Source organism: Phocoena phocoena, chromosome 18 (genome assembly GCF_963924675.1).
Source record: "Phocoena phocoena chromosome 18, mPhoPho1.1, whole genome shotgun sequence".
NCBI lineage: Eukaryota > Metazoa > Chordata > Mammalia > Artiodactyla > Phocoenidae > Phocoena > Phocoena phocoena.
In genome coordinates, this window is record NC_089236.1 from 15,517,000 (window position 1) to 15,523,411 (window position 6,412).

Genomic DNA, 6,412 nt, shown 5'->3' on the forward strand with positions numbered 1-6,412 from the left:
AAGACACATATTTAAAGTTAAGCACGTTAAGATACTAAAACCTTTATATTTTGTGTAAGGAATTAGGGAAATAAAAATATGTGTAATAAATAATGTTGGCATAAAGAAACACTGGAAGGACAAGCATATGAGAAGATGCCTAAGGGACTTCTCTGGTGGTGCAGTGGTTAAGAATCCGCCTGCCAATGCAGGGGACACAGGTTCGAGCCCTGGTCCGGGAAGATCCCACATGCCGCGGAGCAACTAAGCCCGTGTGCCATAGCTGCTGAGCCTGAGCTCTAGAGCCCGTAAGCCGCAACTACTGAGCCCGTGAGCCACAATTACTGAAGCCCGCGTGCCTAGAGCCCGTGCTCCGCAACAAAGAGAAGCCGCGGCAGTGAGAATCACGCGCACCGCAACGTAGAGTAGCCCCCGCTCGCCACAACTAGAGAAAGCCAGCACACAGCAACAAAGACCCAATGCAGCCAAAAAATAAATTAATGTTTTTTTAAAAAAATGTAAAAAGAAGAAAACGCTAGGAAAAGAAAAAAATCCAACTAACCACGATTCTGAGCAATTGAGCAGCACGGGGGTGTGACACTGACTACAGAGAAGGAAACACACGTCTTGTCTCTGCTGTGAAGGAAAGTTTGCGTTAATGCTGTTTATTGCTACTGTCTATTAGACTCTAACAGACTCTCACCTAGGGACAAGCTGTAGAAGACTTAACTGTGGTTACAGAATGGAATGTAAATGTTCTCAGCCATGGAAATCTGAGTACAGCTTGATGAAAAGTCTGGAGGTGGAAGCAGAGGTGGGGAGTCCAGGAGACGCAGGCGCTCAAATACCCTCCTCTCACAAAATGGAAAGCCAAGAGATGCTGTCTGTGTTTGGGAGAACTAAAAACAAACGTTGACGGAAATTAAACCTGCAAAAGTGAGTAAGATAAAAATAGTGATGTAACTACTGTGTGTGCGGGGGTGATATTAAGTAAAATGAATATTTGTCATTGCAAGAGTCAATAAGTAATGTCATAAAACATCCATCGTATTTACGTATCTACGTATCGTAGATCCATCGTATTTACACAGTTGGAGGGCATCAGCAGAATTAAAGCTGGGAAGCTAACAGTGGTTGCCTTGCAAAGTGGGACTGAGGCTGGGGAATAAAGAGCAAGGAACCATTGCTTCTTTTTGTAAATCCTCCTGTACTATTTGCCTTTTTTTTTTAACTCTGACAAAACCAAACCAAACCTAACAATCATACAAGGTTATGGTGAAGGTCAGGGATAATCGATTACTAATACCCAGAAATGTAATCGGTGAGCCATCTTGTACTGTTATTAGTAGGATTTCCTCCTGGTGTTAGTACCGGACCTCCAACCTCCCGCACCCTAGATTTTTTCCTTCCTTGGGGATCCTGAATGGCTCCCACCCCCAGCTGCCCTGTCTATTGTTTCAGCAGCACTCCAGCTGCGAGAATGGTCCCTCACTACTCACCTCTACTCCGGATGCCACCTTCGCTGCCGGGGTTGGATGTCCCATCCTGTGGTTATAGCTGTTGTCAGTTTCTCCCTCAACTGCTGGCAAAACACATCAAGCTGCATCTTGCTGTTATACATCAGCTGATATAAATTGAGTTTATCGGTTCAAATGCATGCACTTAAAAGTGTAATTTTAGCACACAATCATACAAATGCTCAATTAAAAATGTAGCTCATAATATACAACATCCTGTAGCAGTTTTTGCCGTTTCTGAGCTTTACAGCATAGGAAGGCTTTAACAATAATCTCTATTTACAAATAGAGCAATATATGCTCATTATAGAACATTTGAAAGAACAGACATAATTGCTTCGTTCCTCTTCATCAGCTTGGGACACAAGCAGAAATCCCATGTTGTTAAAATTAGATGACTCTGAGTCTCCACACTGCTTCTACAGAGAAGGTCATTCTTTGAGTCCTTTGGCCTGAAATACCTCCCAACCCCCCAGGAATGCCTACGCCTCCTCTTCCTGAGGTGTCACTCCAGCCAGAATTCTGGAAGTCATCCTAAACTCCTCTTTCCTCTTCATCCTTCAGATCTACTCGAAACTAGGTCCGTGGATAAATTAAGTACTTCACCCGGGTCACATAGCTTTTGGTGGGTGGGCCTTGGAGCCAAAATGCAGTGTTTAGGAGGTTTGTGCTAAAGCACGCTGCCCTTATGCTTCTGGGTGGCACAGGTGGTGGCTCCATGGAGGATCTGCATAGAATCAAGTCTCCCCCAGTTCCCATTTCCTCCCCAAGAACCATCTCTTGGCATCACTGCTGTCATATAGCTACTAAGTGTCAAAAGCAGGATTCACTTCTTCAGTGAATTTTTATGTCAAACTGTTATCTTTTTTATTTTGTTTTTTCAAAAAGTTATTAATGAAATTTTCCAGTATTCAGAAAAGTTGGAAGAATAGTACAGGAACACTTATATATCTATCCACCACCAGACTTCAACAACTGTCAACACTTGCCAAACTTGTTTCACTCATCTATTGATCTATCTGTTGAATATATCATTTCCAAGAGTTCCTTCCCATTGTCTGACTCTTCCTTTTTGTAGCATCATGTTCTTGTTTAACAGATGTAATATCATTTCACATCTCTCTAGTGATAAGTAACTCATTTTGTAGGATTTTTATTTGGCTCTTCTTATAGTCCCTGAATTATGTTTCTTCTGCGGTCGCTTCTTCTCTGTTTACCTTTCTTTGTCATACTGTAGGTTTTTCTCAAATGTTTGGTGACTCCAGTTGTCAGGCTATTCTTAAGAATGAGACAGGAGAAAGGCTGACTCGGACTTGTAGCACGTATGTGGAACTTGCTGATTGGCAGGCTTCAATTCAGGGTGAATAGTCAGAGATCTGATCGTTGTGCCGAGGCCTCTCAAATGCCGGAATGTAGATGACTTTGTGCCGTGGTACCAACAGCGGCAGCCGCCCAAGTTTTCTCAGAAAGATTCTTCACTCTCTTTATAAAAGTCCCCTCTGGTCATCGGTTGGTTGGTTTTGGTTTTCTCTGTGATTGAGCATCTAGTTGCTGGGGGTTCCTGGCACCAGAGTTGAGGAACAGGGATGGAGGATGACCATTTTGTATAGAGATCTTCACTATCTTCCATCTTCTAGTCATTCCGATAACTTTTCCGAGTCCCCAACCTCAGCAAGGTTCTAGCACAGAGGGAGGCTCCCCTGTCTTCTGCAAGACCCTCCAAGCACATCCTGGGCTATAGCTTCTCCCACTCAGTGTTCTTCCATGTGCTTAGTCTTCCAGAAATCCATTGAAATTGCTTAGTCTCTTGTTCTCTCTTACTCAAGTCCCCACCTTGAACCTTCAGTAGCAAGGATAGGGATGATTATGCCCATTTTACACTTGAAAAACAGAGGCTCATGTGATTAAGTGACTTGCCTAAGATCACACAGCTAGAACGGGAAGGGCCAGGATTAAACTTATATGCTTTTGACTATGCCAAGTACTTCTTTTTTTCCAAACCATGACTCAGCTGGTATGACCTGGAGAAACAAGCCCTTACATAATACGACGCACTTACAATATGCTGTCGTCTGTGTATAAAAATGACTCAGAAACTGCCCAGAATAAACTGTGCAACACCATTTTACAAGTTACGTATCTAGAATCAAGTGAGAACTCATCAAAGTTGTAAAACGGCACTTTTATATTTGGTGGGTCAGGTTGGAGTGGAACAGAGCTTGAGGAGAGAACACTGGTAGGAAGGGCTAGTCATCATTTGCGCAGTTGTGGCAAGGGCGTGGCACACCGAGGGCTCTCGGCTCTATGAAATAAATCCGCTTTAGAAGTCACATCTGGAGAGTAACTGACCCAGTGAGGTGGGGCAGACTCCAGGCAGGGGGGTGAATAGAAGACTTGCTAGGAAGACAGGGTACCCCACCCACATGGAAGCCACTCTCTCATATACATGCAGTATTTGTTAACTACTGTGTACAGACACTGCGGAAGGCTCTAGAGATACCTTCATCTTCAGCCAGGGAGGGTATTATCCCCAAAAGATAAGGATCTCTTCATTTTTGGATACTTCTGGAAATTAAAAATCCCACAGTATCTCGCAGGAACACAACTCATTCTTAATGGTTTAAGATTTAAAGTGTTACACAGAAGTGTTCTGGTTCAACCACAAATATAGTTTGAGGGCTTTTGAATAGCCGGTCATTTAGTCAACAAATCTTTATTGAGCGCCTACTTAATGGCAGCCACTGGGGCTAGGACCTAGGGACATGCTCGTGAGGAATAGGAGATTATTTCTAAGGAAGTTAAGCGCTTAACCACCAAAGACAATGCCGAAGCACCCACTTTTCTTTTTCTCAGAGACAGAGGCCAAATTCGCTTAACTTTGAAATGTAGAGATTGACCCACAGAAAACCAGGCTAGGCAGATGGTGAACATATTATACGCTGGTATTAATTCACTGTGATATTAAGTTAAATGCATGATATACAGGGGAAGAACATAATTTAACAGAAGATCTTTCTGTTCATACTGTTTTTCTCTAATTTTCACCTTCCCCATAGCTGTTTTTGTCTCAGTCTGATAAAAACAATTTTTTGGAAATTCATTGTGAGGTCTGGACCAAGCACGCAAACCTTCTGTCAAAGGTTGGCACACAAGCCTGTGAACTTGGAACGAGAACACAGCTTTCTAGTTGGACAAATAAAGAAAAGGGAAATTAAAACATCTGATTTCCTCTTCTTTCCATCAGTTGTCAGAAACCTTTGAATAATCAATTCCTCCAGTTCCTGAAAGGTAGATAGCTATTATTAAAGCATTTCCAAAAGGAAATACATGTTAGTTTTCAATAATAACGGAACAAATGAAGTGGTAAAAATGCAACAAATATAAAAGAAAAATTTTTAAAGTACAGTATTTGCATTATTTTATTTGTGATTTTTTTCCCCCATCTAATTCCACTCTCTCCAATGGTCCCTGAAACCTCACCAGCAGGCTGACATCCTGATAAACTCTAGGAGGAAGAAAGAAAACACAGTCTAAAAGGCAGGGTGGGTGTGGCAGCTAAGAGAGGTCATGGTGAACAAAAAGCAAGTGCAGCTACTCAAGTGTATGCAGATAAGGTGTCAAGTTCAAGGTCTGAAAGGAAGTATACCAGATTGCAGAGTGCCCACATGATACCTGATGACAGACTTGCAATGACGAACCTGACCTCTAGGTTCTTTTGTGTAGCCCTCACTTCCAAATAAAGCAAGCTGCAAGACCAGTTCTCACATTAGGCGGCAGAAAGCTTCCTTCCTTTGGGAAAAGCTAGTAAAGGCATCTCTCTATGCCCTCTCACTGCAAAAAGGGCCCGCTTTCTCAGGAAGTTTCTGCTGTGGGGAGAAGACTCAAAAAGGCTGTGCGGGCAGAGTGCAAACAGTATGGCAGTTAGAATTAAAATATGAGTCCATGTCCATCCAACCCGGCAGGAGTTAGTTTCCTTCCCAAGCCTCGAATTCTTTATCTGTAAAATGTGGTAGGCAGATTGAATCAGAAAACATTAAGTGATTCTAAATTTCTAAAAGACTTCTTTTCTCAGGACTTCCCTGGTGGTCCAGTGGCTAAGACTCCACCCTCCCAATGCAGGGGGCCCAGGTTCCATCCCTGGTCAGGGAACTAGATCCCACATGCCACAGCTAAGAGTTCGCATGCCACAACTAAAGTTCCTGCATGTGGCAACGAAGACCCGGCGCAGCCAATAAATAAATACTTTAAAAAGACTTCTTTTCTCTACTTCCCTCTTTCTTCCAATTACAAAAGCTTAAGCTGTAAAATCATAATCCAGCCTACCTGTTTTCCATATACTTGAGATTAATTCACATACTTTCTAAATAACATGATATTATGATACTTCCGGCCCCAGGCTGGAAGCCCTGCCTCCACTTAAGGTATTGTTTTAAACCAAAGTTTACAGTGTCTGTTGATGGCCAAGACCCTCACTCTCCACCCTTCCTCCACCCCACCCTGAGGTCCCTGGGACTCAGTAGAGGCTGGGGACCCTACTCATCCCTCCTCTTCTCTTGCCCAGCCTGGGGGAAGGAAAGAGGGCAGAGGAGAGGTGGGCAGCCTTTAGCACCCCGCAGGGTTCTCGTCCCCTTGGGCAGTGGGCACAGGAGCCCTCTTACCAACCCTGGGCTGTTTCCTGGGGGCTCTCCAGACCCCTCTCTAGGACCAAGCCCCCCATCACACTGGGAGTGTGGATTCCAGCAAAGGAGCTGGGAAAAAAGTGAGACTCTCCACAGACCGCCTATGGGGGGGAACCCAACTTAAGGCCAAGGACTGGGTGTGTTGGATGCTTATGACACGCCAGCCCAAGTCCCTTTGCTGAGAAGACTCCTTGGACTATTTCCCAAGAAACCGCCACATACGTCCCTTTACAAGGC